Genomic DNA, 18,441 nt, shown 5'->3' with positions numbered 1-18,441 from the left:
GAAACTTAATTATTGATAGGACAACTTAATTTATCCTTACTATACACAAGCAAATTAAACTACACAACTGTTAGATATTCTATTGTTATATTCATACCTTAAATTTACAATTTATAAATCGTGCATCCCCATACACAGTGTCGTAAACTCGCTAGCCATATTACATTAACTTTAACACGTCCCTCTACCATGCACAGTGTTCACACATAAATTATGTCATTTGAGATGTCATAAGTGTTATTATGAATGCTATGAATTCTGATAGTATAAATGATTTATTAAGAAAGGGTATAAGCAGTGCTTTGTAAAGGTAAAAGTTATAGGTAATGTAGTCTGGCAAACAAGTTGGCAACTCAGTGTAGAAGAGTGCACGAGGTATTGCAATTTGAAGGTGATTCATAAAATATAAAATGAAGGTATGAGTATAACTTTAGATTTCTTAATGTTTATGTAGTTTACATTTGTGTTGTACAGAAAGAATACTTAAAGTTATAGTAATTTGAAGGTGGTGCATAAATTATAAGTTGAAGTTATAACTCTAACTTTTGAATTTATAATGTTTGTGTATTTGATTTGCTTTTGTATTAAAAGAATACATTGAGGTCCTAACTATAAGCTTTGAACTTTGTTTTTTCATATAAATGTATATATATTTAGCACAGACAAATATCATATTAGAAGTGGATACACATGCTTCACAGACACAAAGAACACATCAAATGGAACATCTTACACATCCAACACAGCTCATACATGAAGCATAGGCACCAATAAAATCCTCAGACTATCGCCGAACATTGGAAAATGAGGAAGTGAATAACTGAAAAGATGCATAATGTCAGTAAAACCCTCCAGCCATCTGTCTCCAAATTCATCATCACTTGCATATGGCTGGTTCTGCGAACAACCAGAATACAGTTATCAAACCACATCACCACAAGCTGCCTTGGTCTGGGACGGTATCCATAAATACATGAGGTGGTGCACTGACCAGACAGCTACCGGCACTACCAATCAATACCAATCTCAAATTGTGTACTTTGCAAATTGCTAAAATATGCAACTGTTAATTACACATCACCTACGTTTATATTTAACACCGTGGCTTTCACCATTCTTAACAGTTTATTTACAGAAGGACAGAGAATGTTTCCCAAGCCACAGTACAAACAGTGCTTGTGTGGTATCTGCTCGAATGATTGGTTCTAGGGATTATACATCAAAAATTAAATGGTCTAAAGCCCTTGTGCAAATTGACCATAGGGTGTAATCCTGTTTACTACCAAATTGTCACTCTGTTGCTGTAAGTCAACTGGACAAGAAGGTCATAGACATTATCTGTACTCAAAATACTTTTAGAATATCCAACCAGTGCTCCTTGAGCTAATGAAAGATAGAATGAGTTATTGTAAGAAGCTGGTTTATTATTTAGGGACAGTGACTACCCACCTCAAGGAACAATCACAACTTTTGTCAGGGTGAACCTCCAAAGTAGCTTAATTAAACTGCACTCAATCCCCTAGGAACTATGGCAAAGATCATATAGGCTTAATTTAGGGCAATGTATAAAATGTTTATGCAGTACCAAAACAGCAATTTATTTTATTTTGAAGGTTTTGTATAGTGCGAACAAGACCCTTGTGGTTATCAGAGTGCTTTACAGGGCAGATGTAAGAAACAGAAACAAGCCTAGAAATATATAGGTGAATCTAATACAAATAGTAACTAATACTACTAAAACTAATACAAACTAGTAGATAGACTGCATAAATAGTTCAAGTAAATTTATCCATGAGAATAGATGTAACTTATTTTTTGAAAGATGCAGTGGCAGGATTCTTCCTAGTTTCTGGGGGCAAGTCATTCCAAATCCTGGGTGCCATCCCTGAGAATGTCCGGTTCTATGTTTTTTCCTTGGCAAATCATTGTGGTTTCAGTAGAAGATGACTGGAGCTCCTGGAGGATTTGTTAACCCAAGAAAGCGCCAGTTTCTGAGGTAGATTACTCTGAGTTTTGTGATGTAAGGCCTTGTGCATCATACATGCAATTTTCCGATGAATTCTAGTCTTGAATGGAAGCCAGTTGAGGGATTTAAGGTCAGGGGAGACATGACAGTTTCTTTTGGAGCCTGTGATGAATCTTGCAGCTGCGTTGATTGAAGCTCTTAGAGGGGCCGTTGTCAAGCTGGGAAGGCCGCAAAGAGCAACACTCCCATATTCCAGTCTTGGGATTACTAGAGCTTTGACTGCCTATTTGAAGTCATTTGCAGGCAGGATGGGATTCAGTCTTCTCAAGGTGTTCAGCTGCAAATGTGCTCCTTGAGGCTCTGATGTGTTCCTGAATGTTTAGATATCTGTGCAGAGTAACTCCTCAGTGATTTTGCTGAGTCAAAAATGAGAGGTTGACATTTGAGTGCTGTTAGGTGGTTCAGCCAATTTCATAAACTTTATTCGACAATTAAGTCATAAAAGCAGAACAATCAATGATGATGGTCGATTGGTTGGGGGGAGCGAGTAAGAGGAATTCGGTTTTGAGGGTGTTTAGTTTCAAGTGGTTTTCGGCCAAACAATAAAGTAAAAAATGTAAAACAATAAAACTCTCAAACCGAATTAGAAAAATGGAGTGAAATTCACTAGATGAAATGACATCTAGATGACAAAACTCCAATAGGGGGAACCAGAGATATGATTTTTAACATTTTTAGGAAGAAATAGTGCCAAGAAACATAGTGACAAAGATAGTTAATGGTCTTGGTCGACCAGTACCAAGGTGCAATTTAATACTGACCACTCTGAGTGCTGGTTAGATACACCAACAAGGTTCATCTTGGTGAAAGATATTACCTTCTGTGTTTTGTGCTTTAAGCCCCAAACCACAAAGGAGTGTATGTATAAAAGCCCCCTGGGCCATTCATGAGGCACTTAGAGGCTCACATGGTGTTTGTAGAGGACAACAGCAGGGTCCATTTGCCACTGATCAGGTAAGAATTTGCAGGAAAGTTCTCTAGTAGCTTGTTTTATCACTATAGCTTGAACAGGACGTCAGCCTTATGATCCCTTGAGTCTATGTCTTTCTCCTGGGTACAAGAGATAGCAAACCCTGTACTTCAGGGCTCTTCCCAAGTCACAGACAGCAGGTTCAGGCCTCTTCTGATCATCCTCGGTCCTGGAGTATTCTGAAGTGGGAGCTTGTAGGTGCCACATTTATACCAGGCACAAGCTAGTATGCTAGTGGGTAGAAATGACTCCTTGGCACATCTTAGCTAATGGGGTGCAATTTCCTGGAGCCTACCCTACCCACTTCATGCGTTTTTAAGATGGTGAAAGTCCTTGGCCACACTCAATTTGGGCTGTGTGTGTGGGGACTATACTCTGGTAACCGTAGTGTCCTCCCACATCGACCTCCAAAGGCAACTTTAAAGCTGCTGTTGTGCCCCTATGAAACACAAGGATAGAGTTCTGATAGTGAAAAGTTTTCCAACAAACCAGACAATGGTTACACACAAACTGTTTAGGCATCCTAATTCCCTTCCTTTCAAGTGCACCTCCAGTGTTGTATGTAAACGTCCACAGACAGAATTTTGGTGGGACAAAGCAGGTCCTTCAGCAACTCAACAGTGGATACACAAGAAATATATAGGCATCCTGTTGCCATACTTTTACATCGTGTCCCAAACTGTTATATGTAAAGCAGACCTATCAAACAAGATTTATAATTCAAGCAGGATTTGACACTGTATCGTCAAAAAGAATGCTCACAGACCCTCACCCTTCACATTCTGGGATGTTCAGAAGAGTCGTCTCTTCCAATTCAGGTCAGTCTAATATTTTCTCCTGGGGGGCAGTTTGCACGTTTTTCACACCTATTAAAATGCTAATGCCTGGTCAGTATAAATGGGACAGGACATTCAATTTAGCCTCCAAGAACTTCAGGCAGAGAAAAGGTGACTTTTTAAAAGTTCCTTTTCTTTAATTTTTTATTAGAAATCCAGTGTCAACATTGAATTCGATTTGAATAACCATTAAAAATAGTTGTTTATTTTTTAAGCCAGGCTTAGGATTTGAATCTGCACTCTGCTTTTTCTACACATGACATTTAGGCATGCCATAATGAACAATAGTGTTTTGGTGCTAGTCACTGTAGGGACATGTTAACTCAAATTTCTACAAATCTTACTATTAAATAGCAAGCATCCAGCCTTCTGAGTGACATGGCCTATATTGGGGTGACTTATTAGTTTTAAAAGGAAGGTTTTGACTTGTCAAAAGGCTTTATTTTAACAGGTTGAATTACAATGCAGGCTACAATGGTAGGCCGAAGCCATGTTTGACACTGTTGGTGTCGAGGATGGCAGAATAGGTGCTGCAGTTCACTAGTATAGATGTAATAAATAGGAATCTATATTCGGCATATAGAAAATATGACCATAAAAGATGCAATTTCATCAACACATCAATAAAAAACAGTGATCATAAAAAAAGAGACAATCAAGATAAAGATAAAACAGTAACAGCAGTACTCAAGAATTACTACAAACATTCAAAAAAAGACTCTGCAAACTATCATAATTGATACACAGGTTAGTTAAAGGTCTTCTGCTTTTTATTTTCCCCTAGTAGTTCTTAACTTTAAAGCGCATATTAAAAAGTTTGCGACACAGAATAACGTAAAAGCATCTGGGGACAGTTTTAAAAACAGTAAAGCCACATGGGCCTGCTTGAATCTAATTTTCCTTAAAAGCCCCTTAAGAAACACTCTTCTCGGGAATGAGTAATACAGACACAGGAGAACAAAATGTAGGATGTCCTGTGGAGACCTACTGTCACAGCCACAGGGCACTTTTTGTTCAGCATGTGCCGTATACCCGTCAGGTACAGCCAGTAAATGTTGATGCAAATTCAACCTAAACCGCATGATTAAAAATCTATCATGTGCACTGGCTATGAGGGTTAGGTACAGTTCTATACTTTGTGTCGACGTGACTAAGATGCAATTTCTAACTGTGGGTTTTTTCAATTTGGTTTCCTCCCTTTGGGCCGTGGTGTTTTTGAGTAACAGATCTTTGATAAGTGCTTTATCCCGTGACCACACCTTATCAGATGCAAGAACAAATCTGTTCTGCCCAGCATAGTAAAGGTGTCCTTTACATATTTCAGCAACTGGATAATGCATGGTCCAAAGAGAGACAGTCCTGGATTATTTGCCTGTCAAAACCTGTCTCCTCATTGGACCAAATAATCACCCAACACAAAAGGGGTTTCACCGCCACCAGGTCAGAGATGTATCCAGGTCAGAGATGTATTTAGACCCCAAATCCTCATGGAAAATAAATGCAGGGATGCTCTGGGGGTATTTCAACAACCGCCTAAGATATCTGTGTTCTTCACCTTGTAGTTTATTTGTCCTCATAAATCCCCAGACCTCACTTCCATATAAAACTTTAGAACTACAAAAAGAGCTATACAGTTTTAAAATTATCCCAGGCGACCAGTTGCCTAATATGTGAGCAAAGCTTGTGATTGCTCCAGTGGACTTTGTCAAACCAAGACACTTACCCTCAAATAGCTGTTTAAAACTCAGTTTTAAACAGCTAGATATGAAAAGGCTGGTACTTTCCCAAGAATATGTTTCCCTACTATCTAGATATTCGACTTCCTACTATTCTTCCCTAATTTCAATATGTAAGATTTTGTGAAATTGGGTGACAAATCCATCCTACAAGCCAATCAAGTAGAAGCTGCAAGCCCTTTGGTGTGCGAGCAAGGAGGACTGCATCGACTGCATAAAGTAGAACAGGGACTGATCTTGAGCCTACTTTTGGTGTATCTGCCTGTAATGCGGTTAATGCTGAGTCAAGATCTTTAATATATAATGTAAATAAAAAAGAAGCTAAAATACAGTCCTGTCCGACTCCACACATGCACTTAAAATGATCTGTGGGCTTCCCCTCTTGCGTATATCTTACTGAAGCAGAAGTGTTTCAGTGTAATGCCATTAAGATGTTAATTAAAGCTTGATCCACCCCCTGCGACCCCATAAGATTCCAGAGTTTACTATGATTTACACGATCGAAAGCTGCAGTAAGTTCCATAAAGGCTAAATAAAGTGCCCCAGCTTTCACTATTGTGTACTTCGCAGTAACAAGTTAGAGATTTAAACATTGGTCGCCGTGGATTTGCCCGCACGGAACTCATATTGTACATCCGTTATTATTCCATGGGTATCTGCCCACTCTGCCAGCCTATTGAATACCACACAGCCCAGGACCTTCGCTGTGACGTCAATGAGGGATATCGGGTGATAGCAGTGTGGACTGTCCCAGTCCCCTTTCATAAATATTGGGACAATGGTGGCCGTGGACCATGAAAAAGGCATTTCTGTTGCAACTGCAGAATTTAATACCATCACCAAAATTGGCACCCATACTTCTGGATTACTTCAGAATTGATCAGGTGGGATCCCATCTGGTCCGGGGGATTTGTTCCGCGCGAGACGATCTATTCCGAGTCTCACATCTTCTAAAGTAAAAGAGATAGCATCCATACTCTGGGGATTAGTCAGTGGCTCGTCCACTCTCAGGGGCTGATTATACAGTCCCTCAAAATAAGCCTGACACTGATCAGGTAAGATGTTATGGACCAGGCTCGGGTTATTGGTATCTTTAAAACATGGGCTATTAAGGACCTTCCAGAAACGGGTAGAGTCCTTTAGCCCTTTAGCTCAACCGTCTCTTCTGGGTCCTCCATGCCTTCAGTTGGAGTGGACACTTCAGTGTCCTGACTGCTTGTTTGTAAATTTTGCAGCATGTTGCAATCCCTCCCCTATATCTGGGTGATTGTTTAAAGGAAAAAAATGTCCCTAACACAGTCCCATTTCCTAGGGATGTGCAAACAATCTTTATGTAAGGCTGGTGGTCAAAAAAGTTAACAGAACACAATAGGAACAAATAATGCTACAATGTCAAGGAATTCCCAATTAAAAAATTAACAATAACAAATCATAAGTTAAAAAAAAAACATTTATTCCATGCAATACATTTGTGTGCATGTTACATAAAAACATTCATTAAAAATATTCGGAAAAACAGTTGTCACGCAGCATTTCGGTATTGTAATTAACACCTTTTTCAGGACAGTTTTTCGAGATAATAGAAAACATACAATTAAAATCTATATTAAAAAACATTTTTGCACAGAAGACATTGAGCATAATGTACACCATCATTTACTTTTTTCGTCCATTGTTCATTAAGCCTTTTTCTGTTTAGTTCCATTGTTGATTAAACATTTTCATATTTTACATGACCACCAGCATGAACCACATGTAATTAACCAATCAGATATTGCTGATCCTCATAACAAAATGTTTTATAAAACATAGTACCCTATCTCTGATGCAGAGAATTACCTACCTAGACACAGTGAATGTGGTGATATCCTGCAATTAATCAACCACTTCTAGTGCAATTACATCATTGTATTAAAAACAAGAGAGGGACTTCTGAAGAGTTTCCACCTCTAATGTAAAAAGAGATAGTAAAAAAAGATGTAAATATCTCAATTCTTTGTTAGATTGTCAAACAAATGATCAACCTACCTAGATAAGATGGATGTAATGACATCTTGCAATTTATCAACCACTTCTAGTAAAATGACATTGTAGTAATTAAAACAAGAAAGGTATATGATGGCCTTCTCGAAAATTTCCACCTTAATAAGGAAAGAGATATGGGACAAATATGTGTAGAGTTTAACTATGTCGTCCACTTCAATTAATCATTGGAGTGGCGTAATGTATAAGACTTTCAAATAATTATAAACACGAGAAGTACCTGCTGATGCAAGGTCTTCTCTGTATATATGTACACTGGAGCCACCGTCGAATTCTATGTTCGATATGTTGGAAAAAAAATAAATATATATATATATATATATGTATATATATATATATATATATATTACCTACTGGCGGTCGCCAGTAGGTAGTTATAGTTAGGATTGTTTTCCATAGGAAATCCGCAACATTCTATTGGGAATAACAAGCGGGGGCCGAGATATTTCGGGGGTCTCAAAACGTGTTTTCCCCATGTTAATTTCCATAGGGCGGTTGGACTCACTTTTAGCCCGAACGGCTGAATGGATTTCCACCAAACTTGGCAAAATTGTAGGGACTGGTAGCCCGATATGCCTTTGCTATGTCTCAAGGTATGTGCTCCAGTGGATTTTGAGTAATTTAGGTTCAAAAAAATATATATATCTATAAGCGCGCCCTGGTACGCGCACCGGGGCGCGTACCAGCGCGCTACGCGAGTTCGCGAGCGGAAAGCTGATTGGCTCTCGGGTGTCTGTCAACATTCCAAACAGTCCGGAGCGGCCGCCATCTTGTGTCTCGGTAGGATCGAGACACAAGAGGTGGCAAAAACAAAGGGGGAAATGACTAAAAGGGGGTAGGGTAGACCCCCCCTGACCCCCTAGGTTTGATGTGGGGGCCGATTTTTGCGGGGGGAGCGCCCGGTACGCGCACCGGGGAGCGTACCGGGGAGCGTACTAAGGGGATTACCCAGTGAAACAGTAAAATAATAATTTAAAGTGATTAGAGTTAGGGTAGCTCTGAATAGAGTTGTTGTGTTGTGTGGGTGATTTCAGTACCAACATGTAGGTACCAATGCAGAGTCTTAAATTCAATGTACACCTTCTTTTCTGTAGATATCTTGCATGTTGTTACAGAAGTTATTGTGGTATATGGAATCCATACCATAGTCTGTCAGGAAAGCAGAAACAGATCCTTTAAGCACTCCCTGAGAAGGCCTAGGGGATCATGGGTAGTCTACCCTGCTCCCTTATGATGTTTTAAAATTGCACAGTATACTGTAAGTCTCACTTTATATTATAATCATTTTGGTACTACTTCATGAATTACATATAAAAATGAATAATGTCTCAAACAATTTTTAATTATTAAATAAAAATGTATTTTTTAGAATTTTCATAGTTTAATAAAACTTCCAGCATTAGATGATCTGCATGATTCAATATTTTGTGAACAGTCAATAAATTGTTGGTCTAGAGACTCATCCATATAATCCTCGTCAACAAAATCTTGTTGAAGAATCTCCTCATCGGTAATTTCGAAAGAAATATTGATGTTTTCTTTTTCTCCTTCCATTTTCTTGCTGTAAATTGCATAAAAAATAACTATATCAGTAGAGTTAGGGCACTGTTGGGTTTAAGTTCCGACAGGTACTTCTGAGTTTTTAACAGTGAAGTTATCTTTGGGCAGTGTATGGTATCAGGCAGGAAGAAGAAATATAAAAAAGTGTATGTGAAGAAGCCTAAGTAAATTCATAATTATACCAGAGAAGCCTAACTCAATCTATAACTATAACAGAGAAGCCTATCTTAATATATAACTATAATCGAGGGACAGTAAATAACTATCAGAAAACGTTTTTACAAATTAACTTAAAGTGCCCCTTACAAATTAACAACTTACCTTATAGAAAGGTGATGAAGATAAATGAGAAAATCCTTTAAAGATGTACCTCAGGTAGTTGTAGTCAAAATGGCCGTGTTTCCCTCTCATTTTTCATTTATATTCATGTACATAACCAATCAAATGTCAGGAAATAAAAGTAGAAAATGAAAGTAACATTTTAATTGGTTGTAAATTCTAACACTTCATATGTGTTTTTGTCATGTAATTTACCTCAGGATATTTAGACAGGGCTACAGCCCAAATGGCTCAATGGTATTCCACCAAATTTGGTAAATTGGTTGGGACTGGTATGTAGTAGGGCCTATTCTATATTTGGTGAAAGTCTCTCCAGTGGTTTCTATGTAAATTAACTTTAAAAAAAATTTGGGAGCGCTTACCGGTGCGCGCCCCGGTACGCGTACCGGCAGCGCTACGGGAGTCCTCCATCTTGTCTTTCGGTAGATTTGAGACACAAGATGGAGGACAAACAACATTGGGAATGGGTAAAAGGGGGCACGGTAGACACCCCCTGACCCCCTAGGTTTTCTGAGGGGGGCTTAGGAGGCCCAAATAGGCCAACAAAAGAAAAAATATATATTGCGGGGGGAGCGCCCAGTACGCGTACCGGGGAGCTTACTTTGGTGAAAAACAGTGAAAAAAGTTAGAGTAAAGTAATCATTTTGAGTGATGAGAGATAGGGTAGCCCTGAAAAGAGCTTTTGGGTTCTGTGGCTGATTTAGGTACCTACAAGTAGGTTCCAATGCACAGTCTTAACTTCAGGAGGAATATTCTATTCCCCTCATCTGAGAAGTGCACACCATCTCCTCTGTAGATATCTTGCATGTTGTAACCCAAGTTATTGTTGAATATTGAACCCATTCCATAGTCTCTCATGTAAGCAGAAACAGATTTATTCACATGTTTCTGTGCTTTCTCAAATTGTGGACAAAATTGGTTGGACCACTTCCATTTCTGTCTTTGGCATATATTGGAATATACCAAGGCATTTTGTGGCAAAAGTGTCATCAATTGCCCAAAGGTGTCCTTTAAAACCATTTCCAGACCTACCCCAGTCAAAGTGCCTAGGCCATTTCCACCACAGTGCAAAATTATGAGGTAAGGGTGTGGCAGATGGTAAAAGGTTTTCACCAATGGTATCAATTGATGACATTGATGACATCTCAATACTCTTTGGCCAATCCACTTGATGTCTACATTTGGTAAATCAAGGTTGTGAAAATTTCTGATAGCTGCATACCTTTGAGCCCAGTGGATGTAGCTATGTCCAATAATCCAGACAGAATACATGCTGAGAGGAGGTTCTGGTGCAGTCAGATGAAGTGTGGGAATGAAATGGCAGTTGGAACAGTAGGAGTTTGCAAAAAAAAACTGTGGAGTTTCAGTGCTCGTGAATCACAAGCAATGATTGGTGGATTCAGATAATTGAAAACTGAAAGTTAGGGTGCATGGTTCTGTTCTGTGAACGAAGTAATTTGAATGGTTAAGAAAAAGTAATTTAAAGAAACATTGCACCGGATAAGCTGGTGTATTGCGAGGTCAAACATCCTTGCTGAGTTCATTTGCAACATTGTAGAATAAACTTTTAAACCTGAGAGGTCAGTGAGGAGGGAGTTGCTATGGTAACAGGTAGAAAGGGCTGAGGGGGGGAAGGGTGTTGGTTTGAAATTAGAGAGGAAAGAGTTTTAATTGGTTAACGTGAGGGATGTGTGTGTAGAATTAGAGGTTTTCTGTGCCATTCATGGTTGCAGTGCCTGGAGTACATACCTTTTGCTCTGCTAAAGAAATATTGGTGTGTGTGTCTGACACTGTTCTCAATCTCCCAAAGCATTTGTAAAGGTGAGTAATGATTCATTTAATATAGATAGAGACTTGTATACTCTATGGAGAAGATTTGGAAGCAAATTGTGGTTTTTAAATGTTGCTTTGTGTCATGTTTTTTGATAATGCTTGGTAAAAAGTTTTTGCTGCATAGAGGAAATGTATTTTGTAAAATTGTGAAGTTTCAGTAGTGACATGGAATGCTTGTACACAGGACCTGTGCTGTGTTTCTTAAATGTGATGTGAAAAACGATTTTGGGGCAAATGAATGGCTTTTACATTTTTGAGAAGGAATAAATAGTGTCTGCATGATTAAATAAATATATTTGAACCTTTCACAATCATGTCACCTGTGTTACCTCAGATTAGGAAGCAGATTGAGCTTCTTTCTTGTTGGTTTGTGTCATGTTTTTTGATAAAGCTTGGTATCAACATTTGCAAGATAGAGGAATTATATTTTGTAAAATAGTAATGTTTCACTAGTGAAATTGAATGCTTGTACATAGGATCTGCGCACTGTTTATTAAATGTTATTTAAAAAATGATTTTGGGGCAAATGAATGGAGTTTACATTTTTGAGAAGGAATAAATAGTGTCTGCATGATTAAATAAATATATTTGAAGCTTTCACAATGATGTCACCTGTGTTACTTCAGATTAGGAAGCAAATTGAGCTTTTTTCTTGTTGAATTGTGTCATGGTTTTCGATAATGCTTGGTATCAATGTTTGCAAGAGAGAGGAAATGTATTTTGTAAAATAGTGAGGTTTTAGTAGTAAAATGGAATGCTTGTACATAGGACCTGCGCTCTGTTTCTTAAATCTTATTTGAAAAACGATTTTTGGGCAAATGAATAGCTTTTACATTTTTGACTAGGAATAAATAGTGTGTGCATGATTAAATAAATATATTTGCAGTTTTCACAATCATGTCACTTGTGTTACTCTAGATTAGGGAGCAGATTCAGCTTTTTTTCTTCTTGCTTTTTGTTAGGTTTAATGATAATGTTTGGTATCAACATTTCCTAGATAGAAGAATTGTATTTTGAAAAATAGTGAGGTTTCAGTAGTGAAATGGAATGCTTGTACATATGACCTGCGCTCTGTTTCGTAAATGTTATTGGAAACACGATTTTGGAGCAAATGAATGGCTTTTACATTTTTGAGAAGGAATAAATAGTGTCTGCATGATTAAATAAATATATTTGAACCTTTCACAATCATGTCACCTGTGTTTCCTCAGATTAGGAAGTAGATTGTGCAGATGAGGTGAGGCATGTCCAGGGGTACAAAGGAGGTGAGGCCTGTGTCCATGAGTGCAGTGGAGAGGACTCACCTCTCTGACCCTTGGACAAGACTCACCTCCTCTGTGCCTCCTGGAGAGGACTCAATGTATTGGGTATATTTGATGGTAACAGGGTGCAGATGAGGTGAGGCCTGTCCAGGGGTGTAGATGAGCTGAGGCCTGTCTAGGGGTGCAGATGAGGTGAGGTCTGTTCAGGGTTGCAGATGAGGTGAGGATTGTCCAGGCATGCAGAGGAGGTAAGGCCTGTGTTCAAGAGTGTAGTGGGAGAGAGGCCTGTCCAGGGGTGCAAAGGAGGTGAGGCCTGTGTCTAAGAGTGCAGTGGGGGAGAGGCTTCATGAAGTACAGCCCACTGCACTCTTAGACACAAGATTCACCACCTCTGCTCCCCAGGACACGCATCTCTTCCAGTACACTCTTGAACAAGAGAAATGAAGCAATTTCAAAGGGCTGAATTGGCAGTAATCAGTAACCGTCTGGATAAAATTGAAGACTCAGTGGCTTCTTTTACAAATCGATTTCAAGAATCCGAAACTAGAATTTCAGGGCTGGAGGATAATATGACCACTATGCAGAAAGAGGTGTCTACTATCTGTAAATCTTCAAAAGCCTGTGAAATTAAATTGGATGAGTTAGAAAACTATAATAGAAGGTCTAACCTTCGAGTTGTAGGTGTGCCAGAGAATATTGAAGGTTCGGACATGATGCAATGGATTACTTCCTTCTTTTCTCGAGAGGTGTTGGACTTGGCCCTTAGGGCAGGTTCACCCCTAAACTTTTTGCTTTTATTTGTGACCCTGTGTTAGTGATTTTTGGGTCTCTGCGCACTTTTTCCCTGTGTCCCAGAGTAAAGTGCGTGCGTGTAGTGTGGCTGGCCTGCCCTCCCATAGGAATGCATGGGGAATGTGTGTGTCCCTGGTAGTTCCTGATGCGTGGGGAGTGCAGGCTCGAGTTTAGTATGTGTGAACTCGTGAGAGTGAATGCTGCGAGATGGTGTATGCGGCATGTATGTGTCTAGTAGGGAAGTGCCACTTCCAGACATTGATGTATGTGTGCAGTAAGGGTGCTGGAGCGTGATTGGCTGGAGCTGGCTGGCATGCCAGGCTCCAGGAAGTCTGGATGGGTTTTCCCGGTGGTGAGTGTGAGATTAGCATGAGTGATGTGTGGGAGGAGTGTACTTGTGTACTGAATGGGCTGGGTTTTTCCCCACACAATGCTGGCTCCACCCCCCTGTGGTGTGTCTAACGACCCTAGCCTCCCCAGTGAATGAAAGGGGTGGTTGGGCCATCAAGGGTGCTCCAAGACCAGCTGCGACTGGTCTACCCCCACCCTGCACCTCCAAACAAAGGATTTCACAGTATAAGAAGGGGCTGTGTCCCCCTGAAATGGGTTCTCTTCCAGGATCCTGCCAGAGGGGGCTGTTGCTGCTGCTGGGGCCAGGAGGACCGCCACTTGGACTGTCTCCCTGCCTGGAGACCCAGTGTGCTGGCTCTGGCCCAGCCTTGCCCCCCCTGCCTGCCTCCAGCCCCTGCTGGAGCTTGTGCTATGCCCTGAGAGCGCTGCTCTCTGCCCTTCAGCGCTGGGGAGCACTGAAACCCCTTGCCTAGCGCTTGAGAGCGCTTTATTTGGCTCCTAGCGCTGTGAGCACTGTATTTTGTCCTGTGGCGCTTGGGAGCGCCTGTTCTTCGTTGCTAGCGCTACGAGCGCTTCGTGTGCCCAGCCGGTGCCCACCCGGCATCCTTTCACCCCGTGAGGTGACCGAGCGGCGCGGGTTCCACCCCGCTCATTTGCCGCCCTTCGTTTGCCCGTTTTTATGATTTAATTAGAAGCCAGAGCCCACCCGGCATTGCCCCGTGGTTTCACCGCCACAGCCCGGGACGGAGAGAGTGCAGCCGCTGACGTCACCCAGAGAGCCGCGCTGTGATTGGTTACAGCTACCGGAGGCTCGCTGGGCGCCTCGCGCTGTGATTGGCCGCCTGCCTGAGAGGCAGGAAGCACCCGAGGAGCCAGCGTCGTCGTTCTTCCCCCCCCCCGGGCTCCGAGGAGCGAGAGGAGATCCCCGGAGCAGAGCGAGGAGGCCGCGACTGAAGGAGAGTCCCGAGGAGCGGGAGCTCTCCTCCTCCAGCCGCCGTCCGACCCGGTGAGTGGGGCAGGGAAAGCAAGTGCAGGGAGGAAGGCGTCGGGGCACATTGTTGGTGCCCGCCCTCCCCTGCAGTACACGGGCCTGAGAGAGGCCAGTAGCGTTCGAGCCCAGAGAGGCTCGTGGGACCTTCCCTGTTGTTCTGAGTCCCCCGTGAGGGACTCCAACGTTGCGCCCATATCCGTGCCGAGCCCCGAGAGGCTCAGGGCATTGCCTTGTGTTTCGAGCCCCGAGGCTCGTGCCCACAGTTAATTTACGAGCCTGCGAGGCTCGAGGAGGGCATTCCTTTGTTCTTGAGCCCCGAGAGGCTCCACCGCCCAGTGAGGTGGCCTTCCTTCGTTCTGCGAGCCCAGTGAGGCTCTGAAGGTGCCATTTGCTTAGCGAGCCCAGATAGGCTCGAGTACCCATTCTGGTGTGAGAGCCTGAGAGAGGCTCAGGGCGCCATTTCTTGTCTAGAGCCCAGAGAGGCTCATCGCCCACATTTATCCTAGAGCCCAGAGCGGCTCAGCAGTGCCACAGTGGTGGTTCTTGAGCCCACGAGGCTCCAACGTTGCCCTAACTTTCCCTGCACCAGTTGCCCAGCACTTTGTGGGCAACTGCCATGTTTAGGCCCCCTGACTTTGGGACACAGGGCGTCCTAGCCCTAGAGAGGCTAGTTGGCCTAGGGACAGTCACAGGTGGTGACATATGTGAGTTTGGCGCAATTGTTCATTTCCTACACCTCTGAATGTATTGTTGATGCATCATGTGTTTTCCTTCCTTACACCTCTGAATGAATGTTATGCATTGCATCATGTGTTATGTTCTTACACCCCTACAGGTATTGTGATACTTAGGTGGTTGTTTGTCTCCTAGTGCAGGTGGTGCTAGTGAGGCCCTGGTTACCAGTGATTACTGGTGGCGTGCTCTATTTTTATATTGTGTGCTACAGTGATTTTACATTCTAAAGTGCTATTTCTAAAAGTGTTACTTCTAAAAGTGCATACCCTTGACAGTGGTCCAGGTGGCCCTGTCCTGTACATTATCCCTTGTAAATTCCGCCCGTGCCTGTTGGCACAGTGTAACAATATGTGTGTTTTATCTAATGTATATTTATTATAATACAAAGGCTATTTTCATATAACCTTGTGTGGAGTTTCCTTTGTGGTGGGCCTTGGGAGTTGTTGCTGGGGGTGCGCGCGCAAACACTTAACTTACATCACCTCCAAGTTTAGCCTTGCTGCTCGCGCCACGTTACCTAGAGGGTGAGGAGGGGTTATCTTGTTGTGTGACTCCCTTGCCCTGACTTGGGAATGGGGATCTCTGACTGACTTTGGCGAAAGCCCTGGCCAGACGGGGGTCCCGTTTCCAACAAGAGGTAATCCCTGAATTCAAGGGAGACCTAACAATTACACGTGCGCACTGAGGTCCAGCTCGTCCATTTTCTAATTCTCCTTTTCCTCAGACAATTATTGTTAACTTTGCTGATGTACGGGTCAAAGAAACAATCTTATCACAAGCCTTCAAGCAAAGACAATTTCATGCCAATCCTACTACTAAATGTCGGATTTTCTCCGATATGTCGGCGGCTGCTGCGAGACGGAGAAAAGACTTTGTAAAGATTTTGCAATTATTTAAAGAAAAGGGTGTCCAAGCGTCAATGGCACAGCAGGCAAAGTTAAAAGTTCTGATAAAAGGCAAATTCTATTTGTTCAGTGATGTGGATGAGGCACGTGAGATGCTTAATCAACTGCAGAGTTAATCTAAACATGATTGTGGGGGGAGGGTAGGGGAGGAACAGGGGGTTCACAGGGTTAGAGGCGCAATAACAAGGCGCCTCCAAGGGGGGAGTGTCAAGTGGCCAGCGTGGGGAGGAGGTGAAGGTAAAGTGCAGGGCCACAGGACTAGGTGCTGGAGGGGGGCACCTGAGGTGGGGGGAGGGGTGGGGGGGATGGAAAAGAGGAAACAATTTAAGTTCTTGTTGGATTTTGATGGGAAAATAAGTTGGCAAGATGTGTGTTTTAATGAGTTATCATTGAGTTATATATATGTCTATTGGGGGGCTTAGAGTGATTTCCTTCAACGTTAATGGGCTGAATAACAAAAATAAATGCGAGCAATTGAGCTATGGGTTAAGTCAGAACGACCAGCTGTTGTAATGCTTCAAGAAACTCATATTTCTACTGCCAAAATTAACTCGTTTTCTATGTTTAAAACCTGGTCGTTATATAGAGGGTTTTCCTGTGCGCAAGGATCTAAAAGTGGGGTCGCGATCTTTCTAAATCAGAATCTAGACGCAGAAATTGTTCAGTATGAAGATGGGGGGGCAGGACGGTGGTGTTGGGTCACGTGCTTAATAAAAGATAGGAAAAGACCAATTACATTTGTCAGTTTTTATGCCCCAGTGGAAGATGGCGCCCCAATCTATGACGAGTTATTTCAATCTTTATTGTTAGTTAGGGGGGACATAGTGATAGGTGGTGATTTTAATATCCTCATGGATATAAAATTAGATTCCACTAGTAGGCCAAGGAAACAATCTAAACCAAAATCAAGAAGGTCCATTATGCAAAATATATCTTTATTGGATCTCTGTGACCCATGACGTGCTAAATTTCCACAGAAAAAAGAATTCACGTGTTGGTCTGGGAGACATAGATCCTCATCTCAACTAGATTTTTTTCTGGTTTCAATGCTATTAAAATTGTCCTACCAAAAATGTTTCCATAATGGTTTTTCAGACCACGCCATGTTGTTAATTGAATTTGAAGTAGGCGATGAGATTAAGCCATCTAAAAGATGGATATTTAATAAAATGTACTTGCAGGACAATAATTGATCTCTTTCTTAAAAATTGAAATTACTGACTTTATAGCACGTAATCTAGATACAGCCCCACTCCATATTGTATGGGACGCATTAAAAGCTTTTATTCGTGGGATCATAATCAGTAAAGATGCAGAAGAATGGCGTACTATCAAACAAACTAAGACCTCACTTTATCAAAAAATCCACTCACTTACTCTGTTGCGCCAAGTTAATCCTTCCAGTGATGTTCATAAAAAATTAAATGAGGGTAAACGTGAACTTAATATGTTTCTTTTTTCACAGAGCGAACGGCAATTCTCGATAAAATCTCAGGATTTACGAGGAAAATAACTTTTCTGGGAAACTCCTCGCATAGCAGGCAAAAGAGCAAGTTGCCGCAAAGTTAATCCACTCTTCAAAGTGCCCTGTCACTCAAGTCGAAGTATCACAGACGGATGCTATTGGCACTATTATGTTGTCCCACTATAAACAGATTTACAGCCAACAGCAAATAATAGATATCTCCAAGCTCTTACATTTTTTATCCAGATATAATATGCCCTCCCTAGCGCAGGTAGATAGTGATTCAATGCAGTGGTTATTTTCCAAACCAGAATTAGAATTAGTGGTTAAAAATTTACCAATTGGTAAAGCATGTGGCCCGGATGGCTTTCCGGCTGAATTTTTTAGGAGTTTCTTTACCGCGTTCTCTGATTTATTATTACAATTATTTAATTATATGTTAATGGGTGGTCAAGTCTCGGATTCTTTTGGGGAGGGGACTGTTGTTAGTTTTCCTAAAAAAGGTAAAGATTTAAAAGACCCTAACTGGTACAGGCCTATCACATTACTTAATACCGATTATAAGATACTTACTAAATTACTTGCAATACGTTTTAA

The sequence above is a fragment of the Lissotriton helveticus genome, chromosome 1_1 (assembly GCF_964261635.1).
Source record: "Lissotriton helveticus chromosome 1_1, aLisHel1.1, whole genome shotgun sequence".
NCBI lineage: Eukaryota > Metazoa > Chordata > Amphibia > Caudata > Salamandridae > Lissotriton > Lissotriton helveticus.
The sequence above is the reverse complement of the archived record's forward strand: the minus strand, read 5'-3'. Positions refer to the sequence as shown.